Raw genomic sequence first — 21,859 nt, 5'->3', positions numbered from 1 at the left:
ATTTAGGCTGTTTCCAGTGTGTCAGTTTTGCAGATAATGTTACAACCAGTAACCTGTGTATTTGCTTTCCATACTACTTATGGAGATGTACCATCGGGGTAACTTCCTGGAACTTATACCTGGCATGTCTAAAACAGGGCATTGTTTTCCCAAAACTTTTTCACTTTCATTTGCCAGTATTGAATGGCACCATTATCTATCCTATTACTTATGCAGAAATAAAGGTATCATCGTTTCCTCTCATGTCTAGTTTGTCAGCAAATGCAAATTATGTATTCTTAGCCTTTCATTTTTTTCTACCTTCATTTTCTTACGGATCTTCTTAGTTGGTTTATTATACTAGCCTCCTAACTAGTCTCATTTCTCTCCTAATACTCCCTACTGCTATTAGACGTGTCTTTCGTAAAGCCAAAGGTTTGTTCATCTCACCCAGACCTTCTTTTGTCCAGACCTGCCATTTCCTAGCCTCTACCTACTTCTCTAGCCTAGTCTCTAACCACTTCTAACCATACTGAACTACTTGTAGATTCCCCAGACATCCTGTCCTATCAAGCCTCTTTTGCACTGAAATGCCTTTTTTTTTTTTACCTTCTACATTTCTTTCTTTCTTTCTTTCTTTTTTTTTTTTTTTTTTTACCATTTTTGTGGAGAATGCGATCATGCTTGTTACCAGACAGATCTCAAACTCCTGGGCTCAAGCGATCCTCCTGCCTCTGTAAGTGTGGGGATTACAGACATGAGCCACCGCATCCAGGCCACATTTCATTTTAATAACCTTCAAGCAAGACTTTTTGCTAGGTCAGATGTAGTTCCCCTGTTTACCCTTACCATCCTGCGCTTACCTACATTGACTTGTCTTTTTTTTCTCTGAGACTTTGGGCTCCTGTGGACTTTTGGGCTCCTAGGGACAGGGCATTCCTTCTATTCTGCTTTCTTGGCACAGCCTGGAGCATGGTGGACACTCAATAGTTTGTGAATATATGAATAAACTTGATCTGATTACCGATTTCTTTTTTTAAAAGTCTCTTTAGGTATTCATTTACTTGTTCACTGCAAAAAATCCAAACTGCACAGAGGCATATATAAAGTGAATGTTTTCCATTACCCCATCTCAGTTTCTAGTGGGAAGTATGGTTAATAGTTCAATATTGGCAAGAAAAACACAAAATAGATTTTCCAGTTACCATAGGATAAAAATGTCCACTATTTTGTTCTTATAGATCATCTCTTTTCCCTTTAGGCAATGATAGTAAGAAATGCTAAAGATACAGCTCATACAAAAGCAGAATGGAATATTCTGGAAGAAGTGAAGCATCCCTTCATCGTGGATTTAATTTGTGCCTTTCAGACTGGTGGAAAACTCTACCTCATCCTTGAGTATCTCAGTGGTCAGTACACAGAGTTTGGTGTAATTATTTGCATTTGCTCCAGAAACTGGGTCAAAATGTTATTTTTCAACGGAAAAATACTTTTTCCCATTATGATCAAATAGTACTTAAAATTGATGAGTATGCTGAAGTACAAAATTCAGATGTGACCAAATGTTTCTTTTGGTAGACAAATATGGAGGAAACTAAAGACTTTTTTCCCTCATCTGTAAAATTTTATTTTAATTCCTTTGTAATCAGTCACTTAACAGAAAAACAAATACCTAAGTGATGCAGAGCCATCAAATTGTACTGGGGAAAGATACGGTAATTTAAATAATTGGGAGGATTATTTATCATACTGACTATTTTTGGAATTGGGTCTTTAAACAAGAGTTTTTAGTTTAATGTAGCCTTAGTGATGGGGTGTGTAGCTTATAATGGAAATCATCCACATTTGCCAGGGCCTACCACCTCATAGGAACTTGTTGTTTCCATATCATTTCTAGATCACTGGTATCTATTTCTTTTTTTTTTTTTTTTGGGAGACGGAGTTTCGCTCTTGTCGCACAGGCTAGAGTGCAACGCTGTGATCTTGGGTCACTGCAACCTCTGCCTCCTGGAGTTCAAGCGATTCTCCTGCCTCAGCCTCCCGAGTAGCTGGGATTACAGGCATGTGCCACCATGCCCGGCTAATTTTTGTATTTTTAGTAAAGATGGGGTTTCACCATATTGGTCAGGCTGGTCTCGAACTCCTGACCTCAAGTGATCCACCTGACTCGGTCTACCAAAGTGCTGGGATTGCAGGTGTGAGCCACTGCACCCAGCCACAGGTGTCTATTTCTAGCAAACACAGTTCAGTTCTCTGAGAAAGATTTTGCAGTAACATGTAACATGGAACAGAAAGGTGCAGAATGTAGCACCTTTTTTGTGACTATTGCCATTGGAAAAACATTCTTTTTTTTTTGAAGATGGAGTTTCACTCTTCTCGCCCAGGCTGGAGTGCAGAGGTGTGATCTCGGCTCACCACAACCTCTGCCTCCCAGGTTCAAGTGATTCTCCTGCCTCAGCCTCCCATTTAGCTGGGATTACAGGCATGCACCACCACACCGGGCTATTTTTTTGTATTTTTAGTAGAGCTGGGCTTTTACCATGTTGTCCAGGCTAGTCTTGAACTCCTGACCTCAGGTGATCTGCCCGCCTTGGCCTTCCAAAGTGCTGGGATTACAGGTGCGAGCCACCGTGCCCACCCAGAAATACTTTATTTTGACATAATTTCATACTTAAAAAGTTTTAAGAGTAGTATAAAGAATTCCTATGCTAGGCTCAGTGGCTCATGCCTGTAATCCCAGCACTTTGGGAGGCCAAGGTGAGTGGATCATGAGGTCAGGAGTTTGAGACCACTCTGGCCAACATAGTGAAACTCTGTCTCTACTAAAAATAGAAAAGTTAGCTGGGCATGGTGGTGTGCTCCTATAATCCCAGCTCCTTGGGAGGCTGAGGCAGGAGAATCACTTGAACCTGGGAGGCGGAGGTTGTGGTGAGCTATTGCGCCACTACACTCCAACCTGTGCAATAGAGCGAGACTCAATCACAAAAAAAAAAAAAAAAGAATTCCTATATCTCTCTCACCTGGATACCTGGGTTCCCCAAATGTTACCATTTCACCACATTTATTTTGTTTTATCCTTTTATGTATATGTATATATGTGTATACATATATACATGCATGCATACATAATTTTTTTGAACTGTTTAAGAGAGTGTTACAGACATGATTTCCCTTTACCCCTAAAATTTCTGTGTATGGTTTCTTTCTTTTCTTTTTTTTTTTTTTTGAGATGGAGTATCACCCTGTCGCCCAGACTGGAGTGCAGTGGCGCAATCTCAGGCTCACTACAACCTCTGCCTGCCGAGTTGGGATTACAGGCACCCACCACCACGCCCGGCTAATTTTTGCATTTTTAGTAGAGATGGGGTTTCACCATGTTGGCCAGGCTGGTCTCGAACTCCTGACCTTAGGTGATCCGTCCGCCTCAGCCTCCCAAAGTGCTGGGATTACAGGTGTGAGCCACTGCACCCAGACTATTCAGTGTATATTTTCTAAAATCAAGGACAGTATCTTACATAACTGTACTAAAATGATCAGAAATAGGAAATTAACATTGATGCAGTTATAACTCTCCTTAGTTTCCTTTAATCTGGAACATTTCCTTAGTCTTTCTTTGACTTTCATGATGTTGACTTTTTTTATTAGTATAGGCCAGTTAATTTGTAGAATGCTTTGGGTTTAGCTGATGTTTTCTTAGTATTAGATTCAGGTTATGCAATGTTGGCAGGACCATTGAAGTGACATTGTGTCCTCCTTAATGCATCAGATCAAGAGGTACATGATATTTATATCTTTGTCCCATTACTTATGATGTTAACTTCAGTCACATGTATAAGGTGGTGTCCGCCGATTTTTTCCCTGGTGACATTTTTGCCTTTGTAATTAATAAGTATCGTTTGAGGAGATACTTTGAGATTATTTAAATATCTTCCATCAAACTTTCATGTTCAGTTTTGTTGTTGTTGTTGTTTTTTGAGATGGAGTCTCACTCTGTCACCCAGGCTGGAGTGCAGTGGCAGGATCTCAGCTCACTGCAACCTCCACCTCCCAGGTTCAAGTGATTCTCCTGCCTCAACCTCCCGAGTAGCTGGGATTACAGGCAGGCACAACCACACCCGGCTAATTTTTTTAGTTTTAGTAGAGATGGGGTTTTGCCATGTTGACCAGGCTGGTCTTGAACCCCTGACCTCAGGTGATCTGCCTGCCTCGGCCTCCCAAAGTGCTGGGATTACAGGCATGAGCCACTGTGCCTGGCCGACATTCAGTTTTGACATCCATTGATTCTTGCCTGCAACAATTAATTGTGATGTTTGCCAAGTAATTTTTCTTATTCCGTCATGCCTTCTTCATTTATTACTTGGCATTCTACTGTAATAAAGAACTTTGCCTTCTTCTCCATGTAAAAAATTTATGTATTCATTTATTTATGTCATTGTGGACTTAGGGATTCTAATATCATTCAATGTGATATAACTCTTTATTATCATTATTTATTTTGACACTCAAATTATGCCATGTTTTTTACTAGGCCACTGCCAGGTACATTCTGTTTATTTAAGGGTTCTGAAAATACGAAATATGAGCATTCACTAAAATTAGTGAGGGTGATTTAATTGTAGACTATCATTTTTCTACTTATGGGTAAAATGTTAAAGAGTCTTTAATCAAGATTTTTTTTTTTAACCTCAGGTCTGGAATCTATAAATATTTCAAAGTTTGTAGATATAAAACCTGGAATTCCAAGCCAGTTCTAGTTTTTAAACATTTGTGTGTCCCAGAAGAATAAGAATGCTACTAAAAATAGAATCCTGAGGACTTAGTTTTAAAACCTATAATTCTTAGGATCTGTTTTTCATTTTTAAGGGGCTGATGTCTTTTAATTATGGTTAGAAGGAAAGCACAAACTCCCTCATTAGAAGTGGGTTGGAAATAAACATTGTTTTCTTTCTTTTTTTTTTTTTTTTTTTGAGACAGTCTCGCTCTGTCGCCCAGGCTGGAGTGCAGTGGTGCGATCTCGGCTCACTGCAAGCTCCGCCTCCCGGGTTCACGCCATTCTCCTGCCTCAGCCTCCCGAGTAGCTGGCACTACGGGTGCCTGCCACCACACCCGGCTAATTTTTTGTATTTTTAGTAGAGACGGGGGTTTCACCGTGTTAGCCAGGATAGTCTCGATCTCCTGACCTCGTGATCCGCCCGCCTCGGCCTCTCAAAGTGCTGGGATTACAGGCGTGAGCCACCGAGCCTGGCCATATTGTTTTATTTCTAATGTTTTTTCTTTTTCTTTACAGGAGGAGAACTATTTATGCAGTTAGAGAGGGAATATCTATGGAAGACACTGCCTGGTAAGTGAACTTTTTGCGGTTGCAAAGATTCGGGTAATTACAAGCAAAGCTCCATTCCCACTGTGGGCAGCCACATGATTCAGTAAATTGAGCTGGAGCCAGTCACTCACTCAGTACCTCACGGGGGAGAAGCAGTTTGGGGACTGGGCAGCTATGGAGGTCACATCATTCCTTTGCCCTTAGGCTTGAGTGGAACGCTCTTCACACCCGTTGTTCCTGACAGAACCATTCTCATTGCTGCTTTCTTTCCTTGAATTGGTGAGCTGCCTGCCTTGGCTGTGGGTGAGTGTGGTTTTCCAGTGAACATTTATGTGTGGAACAATGGAAATTATCAGAAATCATCTTTTTTTTTAGGCTTTCTATTTCTCAAGGTGCAGTCTTAGGGAGGTGATAAGCCTGGGCATATCATCTGTGGTTTGATTATATGGTCAGGATGGGATTTACCCTCCTATTTCTAAACATGTCATCTGCTTCAAATTAAAAATATGCACATCCTTTTGTGAAGCAACAATATTGGATCACAGTAAATCAGTTTATCCTACACATTAAGTTAATAGAAAACAACACTTAAAATGTTTTTTCTACCTTGATTACCAAAACTGCATTCCATTGTTTAATTTCAGGCCTTTTCTAACACAGAAGCTGCATTTAAGAGCCTTAGGGATGAAGTGCCCTTTTGTGGAGGAGGCTCACTGAGCCGTGTTGGAGGCTGTGTTTGTGGTCGTGCTGGCTGTGAAACTGCCTCAGTCCTTCCTCTAGGACACACCCTCTCCATCCTGGAGTAATCTGTAGGATTGCAGCATTGTTAAGTAGCCAGTATTGCAGTGCCTTGTGCTTTCGAATCCAGACAGGGTTGATTCAGCCCTTTATTCTTTTGAGGTAGATAAATTTGGGTGTCACACAGTTTATAGTTGTGGGCTGGCTGGCAGGAATGAGGGCAGACACTGTGGGCCTGAGCTGTCTATAAATATGTAGCTGTATTAAGTAAGGGATGAGTGGGCTTCTAAGGGTCAGGTTATAAGATACCTTTTGAAATCAAGACTTGATCTCTAGAATAACAAAGTTCCTACTTCCTATGGATTTTAAAGTTGAGTGTGGATGGGAGAAATTTGCTTTGAAATGAATGACTATTAGCTTAATTCCTACACAGACAGAACAAAACATGAGCAATGGCAGTTTAGCATATTCTGGACATCTTTGCAATTTTAGCAGTATGTTCTAATGGCAAAATAAAGCACTTTGTAGTTTTACTAAAATGAATGAAACATAAATGTCCCCATGCCTTTTGGCAGCATCCTATGCCATCTCTTCCCATACATCCCTGTACCCCACTAATTTGGTCTTTGGTGCATGTCTGTTTCTTTCAAGGAATTTTGCTCCATACATGAACTGCTTTGGATAGATTACACTCTTTTTAATTTTATTAAATCACTTTTGTTTCCAGCTTTTACTTGGCAGAAATCTCCATGGCTTTGGGGCATTTACATCAAAAGGGGATCATCTACAGAGACTTGAAGCCAGAGAATATCATGCTTAATCACCAAGGTGGAGACATACCATAAACAATTCTATAGTAAATAATCATCTTAAAATCCTCCCACACAGGTCATGGCCATTTTCAAAGCCCCATAGTCATCTCTCTATTTTGTATATTTCCTCCCTCAGAATTTACAGCGTCATAGTACTTGCTGATGTTTTAAGTCTTTAGGTAATTACACTTGGTGAGAGTAAAAGAAGTTGAGGATAATAGTCGCTCAACTGCCTTTTAGTTTAATCCTTACTCTATAGTTTTTCATGTTTTTGGAATCCTTACATAAAATGTTGTGTAATGTTTTAGACTGTAAAAGCCAGTCTAAACATTAATTTTGGCAAGTTACTTAAATTGAAAAGTGAATCTTAATTATATAAGTTGAGTTTTAATAATGAAAATATGTAAATATTGGCTGGGTGCGGTGGCTCACACCTGAAATCCCAGCACTTTGGGAGGCTGAGGTGGGCAGATCACCTGAGGTCAGGAGTTCAAGATACGTGGCCAACATGGTGAAACCCCATCTCTACAAAAAAAAAAAAAAAAAAAAAAAAAAATTAGCCGGGCATGGTGGGTGCCTGTAATCCCAGCTACTCAGGAGGCTGAGGTGGGAGAATCGCCTGAACCCAGTAGGCGAAAGTTGCAGTGAGCCAATATCGTGACATTGCACTCCAGCTTGGGTGACAGAGCAAGACTCCATCTCAAAAAAAAGAAAAAAGAAAAAGAAAATATGTAAATATTAGAAGCTATGCTTCTTACAGTAGGTTTTATTAATGCCGGAAAAAGGATTGAGATTGAACCAAAGTATTTGATAAAACTTTGGGAATATGATGTTTAATAAGCATCAGGTTACTCTTTTTTTTTTTTGAGATGGGGGTCTCACTCTGTCACCCAGGCTGGAATACAGTGACATGATTACAGCTCACTGCAACCTCCGCCTCCCAGGCTCAAGTGATCCTCCCACCTCAGCCCCTCAAGTAGCTGGGGCCACTGTGGCACACCACCACGCCTGGCTAATGTTTGGTATTTTTTGTAGAAATGGGGTTTCATCATGTTGCCCAGGGTGGTCTCAAACTCCTGAGCTCAATTGATCTGCCTGCCTTGGCTTCCCAAATTGCTGGGATTACAGACATAACCCACCTCCCCCACTGCCAGAATCAGTTTATTCTTGCCGTTTGTTTGCAACAACAAACATAAACATCAGAGAGACTGATAATCTATACAACTATAGATATAGCACAGTGAGCCTTGACTACAACTGCATACTGCTACAGACAGCTCAACTTATGCTACTCTGGGCTGTGGGTAGACTTGGCAATTCACTCATACCCCAAAGGAGCAACCAGCTGATCCAGGGTATCTAGAAGGTGGTAGCAGCTGCTAATCCTTAGATGTGTACAGAATAATCCATGAGGTAGTTAATTGTTTCAAACTCTTAGAAAATGATGTATGAACAACCGAGGCTCATATAAACATTCCAGATTATACTCCTCCACCCACCTTTTTTTTTTTTTTAAGGAGAAATGATATACTTAACTGAATATATCATGAGAATCAGTGTCTCTTCCTTCCTCTCATCAACACCTCACTCCCCAAAACCTGGATTCTGATCTGAATTCTAAGTCACAGGATTAGAATAGGGGAGCGATAGAATAGTTAACTTCTCCTTTGATTTATAAGGTTGAGTGTATCAGATGGTTCTGTGAAAATAAAGGCCATACTTCTTCTGTATCAGAGTGTAGTATATGTTTACATTTGAATCAATAGGTCATTGTGCCTTTTCTGTGAAATGAACCTCGAATACTAGAGCCCCTGAGGTTGTTGAACCACTTGTTATGACAGTCCAGTAAAGAAAGCTAAACTTGAACTGAAATGATCTTTGTATAAGGTGGTAAGTATTTTACTTTCTGGATCAGCGATGATTGATTCATACTATCCAGCAATTTTCTTTCTTTCCCCTACTTGGTAGCACTGGGCAGAATGAGCTACCTTGTTATAGTGACTTTCTGAGACCATTTTAAGAACTCTTCACAGTTCACTGTGATAAAAGCTATATATTTGAAGTACTATCTCACACTTTTGTTTAAAAGGTACAGAATATGTTTATTAGGGTCTGTGTACTTAACCTAGACTTCATAAAACAGTTTTCCCAGGATTGTTCTTTTTCAGGATAGTAGAGGATTCTGTGTATACTTAAAGCTAGAGCCTTAAACAGGTTATTTCACTTTTTTCTCTATCTTTATTTTCTCTTTACCAGATAGATTATATCATTGGCAAATGTGACTTTGCCCTAGCCTTAAACAGTTAGCATCCCATTTTATGGATGGTACCTTGTTCTTGACATCTGCAAGAAAAGTTTGAGGCAAGAAAAGTTAAATGGAAGGATAGATTAAGGTGTTACATGACATGTTCAAACACTGCGCATACTTAGAATTCTGAGAATAATCATGCTGTAATCTTTCATTGTAGGTCATGTGAAACTAACAGACTTTGGACTATGCAAAGAATCATTCATGATGGAACAGTCACACACACATTTTGTGGAACAATAGAATACATGTGAGCTGCATGTTAAACATAATCGGTTTGGAGGTAATAGCTAATTTTACCTGTTCTAAGGAATAGTATCTTTTCTGTACCCTCATTGACTCTGTATATTGTTTTTAAAATTCTAATTCAGATGATATGCAAATGGGGGCATTTTTAAGCATATTATTTTCCTCATTGTATGGCCCCTGAAATCTTGATGAGAAGTGGCCACAATCGTGCTGTGGATTGGTGGAGTTTGGGAGCATTAATGTATGACATGCTGACTGGAGCAGTAGGTGCACAGTTAAAAGCTGCATGTATTATGGTCTATGCTGAGTCACTGTAGCAAGAGACCTGTCCTGTGCTTTCTGAAAATGTTACCAATGGAGTTTTCAAAGCCCAAAGATTTGTTATTAGCTGTTTAACACTAATAATGCTGTATGATTATATGGGATCACATACTTTCAGAAACATTTTCGTTTAAATGATCTGTGTCATGGCAGGCCTGTGAAACAGATGTTGAACAGATAATGCTCTTATTTTATAAATGGAGAAATTAAAGCATAAAATCACATAGCTCACTTATTATCACACAGCAAGTTAATGGTGGAAACACAGGCTTCCTTCCAGGACACTGCTACTTCCTCTGTCCTGTTGCTTAAAAACTGCACATCTGCCAGGCACAGTGGTGCATGCCTGTAGCCCAAGCTACTCAGGAGGCTGAGGTGGGAGGATCATTTGAGCTAAGGATTATTAATAGAATCTAGCCTTGACAACATAGCGAGACCCTGTCTCTAAAACAAAATAAAGGTCTTTAGCAGTTAGCCCATTTCACAGCATACATTTCTGATCTCCATGCATAACTAATTCCGGAAATGGATATGGTTATTTAAAATTTGTTTCTTATATACTAATATTTTTCACTCCCTGCTAATATTTTTCGCTTGTCTTCTACTCTTAGCCCGCATTTACTGGGGAGAATAGAAAGAAAACAATTGACAACATCCTCAAATGTAAACTAATTTGCCTCCCTACCTCACACAAGAAGCCAGAGATCTGCTTAAAAAGGTAAGGTTCTTAAATGGTCACTGACACTGTAAGATTCAATGACTAGGATTTAACTAGATAGAATTTAATGTATATTTTGAATAATATATATTGAACAAAAAAAGTCTTCAGTTTTTGAAGGCGAAGTACAGATTTGTTTAACGACTTTCTTTTCATATTCTTTTTTTTAATTCTTTTTTTTTTTTTTTTTTGAGACAGTCTCGCTCTGTTACCCAGGCTGGAGTGCAGTGGTGCGATCTTGGCTCGCTGCAACCTCAGTCCCCCAGGTTCAAGCGATTCTCCTGCCTCAGCCTCTCGAGTAGCTGGGATTACAGGCGCCCACCACCATGCCCGGCTAATTTTTGTATTTTTAATACAGACAGCGTTTCACCATGTTGGTCAGGCTGGTCTGGAACACCTGACCTCAGGTGATCCACCTGCCTTGGCCTCTCAAAGTGCTGGGATTACAGACCCTTAAACAGTTATTCAGTAGTAATTAGTAAACTATATTTTCTTTTCTTTTCTCTTTTTTCTGAGATGGAGTCTTGCTCTGTCGCCAAGGCTGGAGTGCAATGGCATGATCTTGGCTCACTGCAACCTCCGCCTCCCAGGTTCAAGTGATTCTCCTGCCTCAGTCTCCCTAGTAGCTGGGATTACAGGCATGTGCCACCACACCAGGCTAATTTTTGTATTTTTAGTAGAGAAGGGGTTTCACCATGTTGGCCAGGCTGGTCTCGAATTCCCAACCTCAGGTGATCCACCTGCCTCAGCCTCCCAAAGTGCTGGGATTACAGGCATGAGCCACTGTGCCCAGCCAATAAACTATATTTTCTCAAGGCAGAGTAGACAAGCAAAATCTAAAAAGGAAAAAAATCAGTTTGACTAAGGTTCTTTATCCAGGCTTTTTTATCCTCTTTAAAGCTACTGAAAAGAAATGCTGCTTCTCATCTGGGAGCTGGTCCTGGGGATGCTGGAGAAGTTCAACTAGGGATTGGCATCTTTGGTGTTTTGTGGGGAAGATAATGCTAGTTTTATGTATTTCTGAGGGTTATATGTAGTTGCTTATAAGTTAGCTTATTTTGTGACTTGTAACTTCAAAAAGGTGATTAATTTATCAATCCAGCAAAGTCTATTCCCCTCAACTTTTCTTTCTGCTTTTCTTTCCTAGGCTCATCCATTCTTTAGACACATTAACTGGGAAGAACTTCTGGCTCAAAAGGTGGAGCCCCCCTTTAAACCTCTGTTGGTAAGTAAACATGAAGCTTATAATTGGGTGCAGTGGCTCACGCCTGTAATCCCAAAACTTTAAAGGGCTGAGGTGGGAGGATTGTTTGAAGCCAGGAGTTCAAGACCAGCATGGGTGACATAACAAGACTCCATCTCTACAAAACATTTAAAAGTTAGCTGGGTGTGGTGGCATGTGCCTGTAAGTCCCAGCTACTTGCGAGGCTGAGGCAGGAAGATCGCTTGAGATTTTTTTAGAGTAAGAAAAATCTCGGAGCAGACAGAAACATTATTTTTATTAGCAGTTCAAAGATCTCTGGTTTATCCTCTCTTCAGCATCTTTGTTTTTATTTTTTATTTATTTTATTTTGAGACGGGGTCTCACTCTGTCACCCAGGATGGTGTGCAGTAGCACGATCACAGTTCAGTGCAGCCTTGACCTCCCCAGGCTCAGGTGATTCTCCCACCTCAGCTTCCTGAACAGCTGCAACTACAGACACCTGCCACCATGCCTGGCTAATTTTTTTGTATTTTTTTGTAGAAACAGGGTTTTACCATGTCGCCCAGGCTGGTCTCGAACTCCTGGGCTCAAGTGATCCACCCACCTCAGCCTCTCAAAATGCTGAGATTACAGGTGTGAGCTTCTGCACCCAGCCAAGCATCTTTTATTTTTGTACTATCTTTTAAAGAACTAAAACCAGTGGCAATTGACTGTATTAGCTATTGTTAAGTCAGTTACCTAAGACAATTAAATATTTCAGGTAGTTGGAACTTTTCTTTTTTTGGTTTGTTTTATTTTGCTTAAGTTAACGATTTTAAATATGATTCTTTGGGAATTTTTTCTTCAAAATATACCATATATGTGCATTAGTTTGCTAGGCTTGCTGCAACAAAGTACCACAAACGGGGTGGCTTAGACAACAAAAATTTATTATCTCATAGATTTGGAGACTAGAAGTTCTAGATCACATTGTTAAGAGTTGGTTTCTTCGACAACTGTGAGAAACTGTATGTTCCATGCTTCTCCCTGGCTTCTGGTGGTTTGCTGGTAATCTTTGTCATTCTTTGGCTTGTAGGTGCATCACCCGGATCTCTGCCTTCATGTTCACATGGTGTTCTACCTGTGTGCATATCTGTGGCCAAATTTCCCCTTTTTATAAGGATACCAGGCATATTGGATTAGAATTCCTCTCTACTCCAGTAGGACCTCATCTTCACTGATTACATCTGCAGTAACCCTTTCAAATAAGGTCACATTCTGAGGAACTAGAGGTTAGAATTTCAACATACGAAATTTTTTGGGGGGTGGGTAAGGCACACGATTCAATCCATAACATTATGTTTATGAGTAAATGAGTTCGTGTGTTAGTTATTGTCTTTCTCCCACCTCAGAATCTGAGAAAACGGTTTCTTTTTCCATTCCTTGGGATGTAGGTGGAGAAGGAGGAGGATGATGATGGTGATTATTTTTTGGTCATGGAGCATAATGTGACCCACTTTAAAAAACAACAAATTGTAAGGAGGATAACTGTCATACACCTACTGCACAGCTTAAAAATGATTAGGTCATCTTGTTTAACTATAACTGCCATCCCACCATCACACCTAAGAAGTTGACAGTTTCCCCAGCTTTTTTTTTTTCTTTTTCTTTTTTTTTTTTTTTTTGAGATAGGGTCTTTCTCTGTTGCCCAGGCTGAAGTGCAGTGGTATGATAGTGGCTCATGTCAGCCTCAACCTCCCAGGCCCCCCGTATAGCTGGGACCACAGAGGTGCATCACCACACCCAGCTAATTTTTTGAATTTTTCTAGAGATGAGGTCTCCCTGTGTTGCCCCACCTAATTTTTTTGTTGTTGTTGTTCCATTTTTTTTTTTATCCTGTTTGTAAGGATTTAATCAAGGTCTGTATATAATTTGGTTACTATGTCTCTTAGGTCTCTTTTCATTTATAGATTCCCCTCGTGATTTATTGAAGAAACTGGGTCATTTGTCCTGTAGAATTCTCAAATTTTGATTTTGCTGATATTATCCCCATAGTATCATTGACCATGTTCATCTGTTCCCCGAATTTCCAAAAACTGGTAGTTAAATTTAGGTGGTTGATCTGATTCAGATTAAACTCTCAGTATTGCATATGCTTTGATCAGGAGGCATAATGTATAGTTGTGTGTGTGCGTGTGTGTGTGTGTGTGTGTGTGTTTTAGTGATGTTAGTGGTCACTGATCGATCATTGCCTGTGTCAGCATCTCACTACCAGGGTAATTTGGCAATGTCTGGAGACACACTGTTTGTCACAGCTTGGGGGAGGGAATGCTATAGGTACCTTCAGGGGTAAGAGTCAGCACAGCACAGCCCCCTACAGCAAAGTGTTAGTAGGCCTAAAATGTCAGTAGCCCTGAGGTTGAGAAACTCTGGCCTACTTTTATGATTTCATCAGGTGTTTGTGAAATGGTTTTATTCTGTTATTTCTTCTTTCTCTGTTAGCTGGAATTCTTTCATAAAGAGAAACTCTTTGAACAGTTAGTTACACAAGGTATAGTTCATACAGGAAAGGCAGGATGTATGTTTGATTCTTTCCTGGTTTTCAAAATAATGAATTAGTTCCCTAGCATCTTCCAAAATTGACCAATGAACTTTGTGTATATGTTTTTTTCTTTTTTAGTATATTATGAACTTACACTTTTTAACATATTTGTGTTTCATTTCATTGCAGTTATTTTTATTTTTATTTATTCATTTATTGTTTTGAGGCAGGGTCTTACTCTGTCACCCAAGCTGTAGTGCAGTGGTATAATCTCTGCCCACTGCAGCCTTGACTTCCCGGCCTCCAGCAATCCTCACACCTCACCCTCTTGAGTAGCTGGGACCACAGGTACACCACCATGCCCAGCTAATTTTTGTGTTTCTGATAGAGACAGGGTTTTGCCATGTTCACCAGGCTGGTCTTCAAATCCTGAGCTCAAAAGCAATCCATCTGCCTCTGCCTCCCAAAGTGTTGGGATTATAGGCGTGAGCCACCACGCCTGGCAGTTATTTTTATTGATGCTCATTTTTTCCCTTCGTTGAATGCTGGGTGCAGTGAATGCTGGGTGCATCTTCATGTTGGGTTCTGAGTCCTTTTGATGAGCACATTGTCTGGTGTTGTACGAGAGAGCAAAATAAGGAAACTGCTGTTCTATGCTTATCTTTTACATTTTCCCCACACTTGGAATCAGCCATTCCTCCAGGGAGTGCAAGTACACAGTCTGGACTCTAAGAGAATTAATCAGGTCAGTGTGGTCATCTTTTAGTATTAAGTCAGATATTCTAAATTATTATTTACTTCCTACATTTGGCCCAAGAGTCTAACCAGATATTTTGGGAAAGAGACAAGGAATTAAATAAATCAATCTCATGGTTAGAACTGAAGTGATAACTATACTTTCACAAGGAAATATAACTAATAACCCATGCAGAATAGAAAATTATTTTTGCTCCTTTAGATTTCTAAAATAATGAAATAAGCTGTGGGAAGAAACTTTAACTGGAGCATATTACCAGTATTATTCATGTTTTAACTCTGCTTCAGTAGTTTTTCAGGTTTATTACAAACCTGCAGTAGCCAACTGAACTAATTATCTCTAAACAGGGATTTAGCCAGTGGACTAAGCACACTGAAGCTTTGTGAGAGGGGAAGTTGATATTCACATTTTTTCCAGCTTGTTTTGAGCTCAATATGTTCACTTTTTTTTTTTTTTTTATTGAAACAGACTCTCACACTGTCACCTGGGCTGGTGTGCAGTGGCACGATCTGTGCTTGCTGCAACCTCTGCCTCCTGGGTTCAAGCAATTCTCCTGCCTTAGCCTCCCAAGTAGCTAGGATTACAGGCACCCACCACCACGCCCGGCTAATATTTTGTATTTTTAGTAGAGACAGGGTTTCGCTATATTGGCCAGGCTGGTCTCGAACTCCTGACCTCATGATCTGCCCACCTCAGCCTCCCAAAGTGCTGGTATTACAGGCGTGAGCCACCATGCCCAGTTGATATATTCACATTTTTAATAGGAATAACAGTATACTAAAATATATTTTAATGCATGTTTAAGATTTGAAGATGTAATTTGACTCAGTACTTTCCACCTGCATTTTTTTTTATTCTGTGCCTGTTAAGACTATTCTAATACTTTAATACAGTTAACCCCTGCGAAAAGAGCTCCCAGAGCTTACAGTGCTTTTGATTGATGTAATATGGACTATTCATTATTTTCTAAATTATTTTGTTTGTATAAAGCAATCTGAAGAGGATGTAAGTCAGTCTGATTCCAAGTGTACACGTCAGACACCTGTCGACAGCCCAGATGACTCAACTCTCAGCGAAAGTGCCAATCAGGTCTTTCTGGTAAGTGAAAGAATTTCCATGTAGTCATGGGAAATTTTAAGTATGAGGATGGGCTCTTCGATAAGAAAATTCAGTTTGCTTGCTTTGCAGTTCATGTAGGTAACCTGGCCCACTTTTTTTTTTTAATAAGCCATGCTCTTATAACTTATTGATACCTATAAAATTGATTTTCATAATCCAACATTTTATTTTAGCAATTAGAGTGGGGATGTACAATTCTTTGGAGAGTATGATTCCCTTTTTTGGTTGGGCCACAGACTTAAAATGATGTTTGGCTTAGCATCTCAACCAAAAATTAAGTCATAGCAGTGGGGGAGAAAAACCTCACTAACTACATGTATTTTATTCCCGAAACAGCTATAGATTGTTGGTAGCTTTTTTTTTTTTTTTTTTTTTTTTTTCCTGAGACAGGGTCTCACCTTGTAGCCCAGGCTGGGTGTAGTGTGTAGTGGTGTGATCACAGTTCACTGCAGCTTTGACCTCCCAGGCTCAAGTGATCCACCCATTTCAGCCTCCTGAGTACCTGGACTACAGGTGTGTGCCACATCCAGCTAACTTTTTATTTTTTTGTAGAGACAGAGTCTATTTTACTCCTGGACTCAAGCTGTCTTCCCACCTCGGCTTCCCAAAGTGCCAAAATTATAAGCCTGAGCCATCATTCCTGGCCCTATTTTTGGTACTCTTAACATAAGTAGGGTTTGGTTTTTTTTTTTTTTTTTTTTGAGATGGAGTCTCGCTCTGTCACCAGGCTGGAGTGCAGTGGTGCGATCTCAGCTCACTGCAACCTCTGCCTCCTGGGTTCAAGTGATTGTCCTGCCTCAGCCTCCTGAGTAGCTGGGACTACAGGCACACACCACCACGCCCAGTTAATTTTTGTATTTTTAGTAGAGACAGGGTTTCACCATGTTGGCCAGGATGGTCTCGATTTCTTGACCTTGTGATCCACCTGCCTTGGCCTCCCAAAGTGCTGAGACATGAGCCACCGTGCCTGGCCAAGTAGGGGATTTTTTAACATTAATTGTGAATATTTGACATCAAAATATATTGGTTCATATGTAATAGTGAATTCTCATTGTAGAAATATCTGTATAGATTTATAGTTTGTCTCCTCAGAAAAGTAAAGGTCTTAGATGTTGGCCAACAGAAATGATGGATTTATATCAGATGACCATCAATGCATACTATTTTGCTTAAATATCATATATGCTTGTTTATTTTATTACTGTACTTATATGTCACATGAACATGTATCTTATTTTGTATCCTTTTTTTTCTTTTGTCATTCCTTTTTGGACTACCTCCAGGGAGAATAGAATATGGGGAAAACAATTGTTTCGAAGTGTTTTTTTCCCTCTTTTTGAGTACACTGGATTTGTCACTAACTTAATTCTCAAGCTTTTCTTCCCCACATTTCTCACTATGTAACACAAGTAGTGTTGTATCTTATGGGATGGGAAATAAGCTCTAAAGTTAGCATGGAGTTGGGGCATGGTGGCTCTCGCCTGTAACCCTGAGGTCAGGAGTTCGAGACCAGCCTGGCCAACATGGTGAAACCCCATCTCTACTAAAAATACAAAAATTACCCAGGTGTGGTGGCATGTACCTGTGGTACCAACTACTTGGGAGGCTGAGGCAGGAGAATGACTTGAACCCGGGAGGCAGAGGTTGCAGGAGCCAAGATTGTGCCACTGCACTCCAGCCTGGGCGATAGAGTAAGTGAGACTCTGTATCAAATAAAAAAAATTAACTAAAAAAGTTAGCATGGAATGCAAAAGTTGTCTATAGTACAGTATGGTTTCAAGTAAACAACACTGAATAGTAATAATCCTATAAATTAGTAATAGAGAGCATGTAGGCAAAATATAATCTTACAGTATTAATTACATAAGAGATAAAAGATGAGTGAGTGCACGCATGCTTTTAAATTCAAGTTTGATGTGTGCATGATCAAAGTTACGACATCTCTGTTAGTAAAATCTTAGGTTCAGTTAAGGAAGTGAGCATGAATCACTTTAATTTTGGCTTTTTTTTTTCTCTCATGTACTACTGATGTGGAATTTATACCTTTGATTTAACATAGAGACCTTTTCGTCAATTGAACATTGCAGAATTTCAACTTATGTGACAGTTTTTACCCCACAAAATAGAAGCATTTTATTTAGCTACCAAGAAATCCAGAGTTGTGCTGGTAAAAGTGAGATATTGAGGCTTTCATTGCCAGTTAAAGTACTGTTGAGCTTTTCATAATTACTTAAATTGGCTATAACTGATGAACAGAGCAATTCTTTTGTTAGGTTGTAGCCAGAATTCTGTACATAAAGTGGGTCTCTGTAAACATTAGTAAAAAAATAGGCCAGGTGCAGTGGCTCATGCCTGTAATCCCGGCACTTTGGGAGGCTGAAGTGGGTGGATCACAAGGTCAAGAGTTCCAGAACAGCCTGGCCAATATGGTGAAACCCCATCTCTACTAGAAATACAAAAATTAGCCAGGCGTGATGGCTGTAGTCCCAGCTACTTGGGAGGCTGAGGCAGGAGAATCGCTTGAACCTGGGAGGCGGAGGTTGCAGTGTGCCGAGATCGTGCCACTCACTGCACTTCAACCTGGGTGACAGAGCGAGACTCCATCTAAAAAATATATAAGTATATATATAGTGACATCCCACTTATCTGGATAATGTGGTTCTAGCAACCTCATTTCAACAAATATTGCAATTCCTGTTGTAAGACCCCATCACAGAATTAAAGGAAATTCAAAGATGATTAAGGCACAGCCTGTACCTCTTGGTAGTTATAGCTTTAGTCCACTAGAACGTTTATAAAATTATTCTCTGAAGTTCACATATAACTGTCACAAATCATGTGCACTTCAGAATTGCACCTCACTCTTTGGGCCTTCACCCGGAGCTTTGATGAGTCTTATTTATTGTAACACATAATGCTTACTCATAGGTTTTGATAAATAGAAGAGAAGATAGGTGAAGATGGTTAAAAGAATGAATATTGACAGTAAGAGAAATGACAGCTGGTAGCCTAATAGTAAGGTCCAAGAGAGAACTAAAACGAACAAAACTGCATTTTTGCCTATTACAACCGAAGGTTTTTGAAATGTTGATACTTATTCATCAAGAAAATAGCAAATTCTAGCTGGGCAGAGATCACACGTGCCTATATAGTCCCAGCTACTTGAGGGGCTGAGGTGGGAGAATAGCTTGGCTCCAGGACTTGGAGGCTGTGGTGAGCTATGATACCACCACTGCACTCCAGCCTGGGCAATATAGGGATACCCCATCTCTTAAAACAAAACAAAAAACAAATTTTGTCCAATCATTGCCACAAACCAGAAAGATCACAAGATCTGACTTTGATGCCAAATCAAAAAATTGTTTTTACTTTGACCTAATTATGAGAAACTGTTTTGGGGTGATAAACTTAATTGCTTATATGCCTGTGGCTAGAAACACTAGAAGTTTCTTTACATTTCTCCATCTTTTTTTTTTTAATTTTTGAGATGAAGTCTTGCTCTATTGTGCAGGTTAGAATGCAGTGGTGCGATCTCTGCTCACTGCAACCTCTGCCTCCCAGGTTCAAGTGATTCTCCTGCCTCAGCCTCCCGAGCAGCTGGGATTACAGGCGTGCACCACCATGCACGGCTAATTTTTGTATTCTTAGTAGAGATGGTGTTTCACCACATTGGCCAGGCTGGTCTTGAACTCCTGACCTCAGGTGGTCTGCCCGCCTTGGCCTCTCCGAGTGCTGGGATAACAGGCGTGAGCCACCGCGCCTGGCCATATTTAACATCTTCATATGGAGCCTGAATTTTCCTTTTTTTCTATTCCTGTCAGTAGGGTGGAATTTTGTTTGCTAGCATATCAGGCTCAATAGAATTCTGCTTTCTTGAAGTGTGTGCCTCACGAAATGGCTGGAAAGAAGTTAACAGGTCTAAAAATGAGGTTGAGGACGTGGGAGACTGTACAGATTGGTGGTTTTAGGTGTTCATCGCTGTGTAGGTATGTCAGACTGAACAACCCCATTTTCTTGAGATATTTGACAAAATGCCATTCTGTAGTCCACTGTTACTGTCTTTCAGGGTTTTACATATGCGGCTCCATCTGTACTTGAAGTGTGAAAGAAAAGTTTTCCTTTGAACCAAAAATCCGATCACCTCGAAGATTTATTGGCAGCCCACAAACACCTGTCAGGTATTTCACACTCTTATTGTCACTTTTTTTTTTTAACAACCTACAAGAGTGTTTACTTAAGAAATTTATGCCAAGTTACATAAATGAAAGACTGTCATATTCTCTTTGGTTGACATAAGCACAGCATCTATATCTTACATTGCAAAGGACTAGTCTGACTAATCTATGATGTTATATGGTTTACCTTCCCTCCTGAAAGTAAGCAGCCACACTGGCAAATGTCTTCTTTATCCATTCACTCAGCATTTATTGTGTACCAAGAGCACCAGCACTACATGCTGCATGTTATGTGTGTGTGTATATATATAGTACTATAATACAGGAATTGTCCCTGTCCTGATGAAGCTTACAATTTAGTGGGAGAGTCACAATAGACAAAGGATATACAAAAATATAATTACAAGTAGTGCTAAGTGCTATAATTTAAAAGGGGAAAAAGCAGAATGTAGTGGTAGAGAGCAGAGGAAAAACAAGGGGGCTTCTACTCACAGTGGTCAGAGAAAGGCCTCCCTGGTGTAGTAACATCTAGCAGTGAACAGAAAGAGCCAGCCCTATAAAACTAGGAGGTATAAGAATGTTGCAGGCAGAAGAACAGCAAATGCAAAAGCCCTGAGGGAGGAGAAAAGTTGCCCTTTTCCTGGAAATGAAAGGGAAATCAATGTTCCTGGAGTGTGTGGTGAGTGAAGAGGAGAAGGGCAGAGATTTGGAAAAGTATTTTATTTTAAATGCAATAGAAAGCTGTTTTGAGCAGGGGAGAGTAAAATGATATATATAATATGTATTTAAATATATATATATCTCATTGAGGGTTTTGGGGGTCAGGTGTAGAGGTAAAGAGACCAGTTAGGAAATTCTAGCAGTTAATCTAGGTGGGGGAGAGGTGGTTCAACTTTTGCCTTTGTGCTAATCCACATGAAAATAAAATTAAATGAAAATAAATGTCATATTACGCCACTCCCTTTAAATGTAAAGGAAATATGTCTTGTTGAGATGACCCTTAAACAAATGAATTACAGCTCTTCCTTGTCTTAAAGCCCAAATTTTCTCCTGGGGATTTCTGGGGAAGAGGTGCTTCGGCCAGCACAGCAAATCCTCAAGACACCTGTGGAATACCCAGTGGAAACAAGTGCACAGAGCAGATGGATGTGACAATGAGTGGGGAAGCATCGGCACCACTTCCAATATGACAGCCGAACTCTGGGCCATACAAAAAACAAGCTTTTCCCATGATCTCCAAATGGCCAGAGCACCTGCGTATGAATCTGTGACACAGCAATGCTTTTAATGAATTTAACGCAAAAAAGGTGGCGAGGCCGATGTGTGAGCATCCTGCAAGGTGAAACAAGACTCAGAATGACAGTTTCAGAGAGTCAGTGTCATTACATAGAACACTTCGGACAGAGGAAAAATAAACATGGATTTTAAAAAATCAATCAATAGTGCAAAAAAAAACTTAAAGCAAAATAGTATTGCCGAACACTTAGGCACATCAATTAATTGGTTCCTCGCGACATCTTCTCAACCTTATCAAGGATTTTCATGTTGATGACTCGAAACTGACAGTATTAAGGGTAGGATGTTGCTTCTGAATCACTGTTGAGTTCCGATTGTGTCGAAGAAGGGTTATCCTTTCAT

General features: G+C 40.0%; 1 pseudogene; it reads left to right on the top strand.

Moving 5' to 3' along the window:
* The first annotated feature begins 1,243 nt into the window (after positions 1 to 1,243).
* Positions 1,244 to 21,557, top strand: LOC129017524 (ribosomal protein S6 kinase beta-1-like; annotated as a pseudogene).
* The last annotated feature ends 302 nt before the right edge of the window (positions 21,558 to 21,859 follow it).

Source organism: Pongo pygmaeus, chromosome 19 (genome assembly GCF_028885625.2).
Source record: "Pongo pygmaeus isolate AG05252 chromosome 19, NHGRI_mPonPyg2-v2.0_pri, whole genome shotgun sequence".
Classification (NCBI taxonomy): Eukaryota; Metazoa; Chordata; class Mammalia; order Primates; family Hominidae; genus Pongo; species Pongo pygmaeus.
Note: the sequence above shows the minus strand (reverse complement) of the source record. Positions and strands in the feature narration are given on the sequence as shown.